The sequence below is a fragment of the Tenrec ecaudatus genome, chromosome 5 (assembly GCF_050624435.1).
Source record: "Tenrec ecaudatus isolate mTenEca1 chromosome 5, mTenEca1.hap1, whole genome shotgun sequence".
NCBI classification, from domain to species: domain Eukaryota; kingdom Metazoa; phylum Chordata; class Mammalia; order Afrosoricida; family Tenrecidae; genus Tenrec; species Tenrec ecaudatus.
In genome coordinates, this window is record NC_134534.1 from 150,420,156 (window position 1) to 150,421,590 (window position 1,435).

Here is a 1,435-nt window from a genome sequence, read left to right on the forward strand (position 1 = left end):
AATGCTCAAGTTCTCAGCTGCTCACCAAAAGGTGAGAGGGTCAAGTCCACGCAGAGGTTCCTCAGAAGAAAGGCCTGATGATCCACTTCCAAATAGTCAGTCTCTGAAAACTCCATGGAGCGCTATCCTACTCTGACACGCATGGGGTTGCCAGGAGTCAGAATGAACTCGACAGTAGTTGGTTATGGATCCACTGGTGCCGGGAGCTGGAGATACCAAAACAAACAAGAGGAACACGGTTCCTGTCCTCATGAACCTCACATGTCAGAGGGGAACAGCTGCCCCCTCAGAAGAAACATGTATTACATTGTGATCATTGCTGTGAAGAGAGCAAAAGGATGTATAACAGTGAATCCCAAGGTGATGGGAAGGGGTCCAACATAGAGCAGAGATGGCAGATTCCATCTAAGGCAAAGGCTCACTGCAAAGTGCCTTACCCCCAAGTGTGAGGCCATTTGAAACTCGTGGAAGACCGCTGTGATTTGTCTCGATAGCACCGGTCCTTGCTTTTCTAGTAAGGACCCTAACATTCCCCTTAGTATGTGCACTTGTTCTGGGTGAGGCTCGCTGCCTTGAGTGAGCACATGACCCAGGGAGGGCTAAGCCAAGGGCCCGAGTGGCATTCATTGGACCAGCAGGACTGGTGCGTGATCCCCTCAGGCTGCTTGGTCAGAGTGGGTCTCTAAGTTTCAAGGTTCCTGCTGAGGAGGTTGTGACAGAGTATTCGCTTTCTCAGTGAGTTAGTGCAGAAGAGGTAAAGCCAGAGTGCTCCTTTGAGGCAAGGATGGTGAGACTTTGTCTTAGATACTTTGGAGATAGTGGCAGGAGAGACCAGTCCTTGGAGAAGGACATCATGTTTGGTAAAATGGAAGGGCAGTGGAAAAGAGGAAGGCCTTCAACGAGCTGGATGGGCACAGTGGTGGCATCAATGGGCTCGGGCATAGGAGCAATTGTGAGGATGGCGCAGGAGCGGGCAGTGTTTTGCACAGTGTGTATAGGGTCACAAAGCTGACCAGAGCTGACCCTATGACACCTAACAACAACAGTAACACACTGGGAACCAAATGCTGTTGGTATCACTGGAAGAGAAAGGCTGTCAGACTCAGAGAAGGTGGAGAAGGCAGAGGGAAGAGAAAGAAATCAAGTAGAGACGATTCTCTAGTGACATAAACCGAGTTCCCGTTTCCTGTCACTTACAAACAGAAAAGCATTGAGCAGCACAGTGTATTTCCCTCTCCAGCCCAGAGGTCCCTGGGAACTGGGAAGGGGCTTGGCCTATAGAGGAGACAGTTGCAGACTGTCCTTCGGATGCTGGGGAATGCCAGAATTGGGGGCAGGTGGCAGGAAGCTGGATTCCAGGGCAACTAGGAAAGGTTCCTAATAGTTCTCATTCCAAGACACGGTGCGTAAGTTTTGTTTGTAAATATTTTCACCA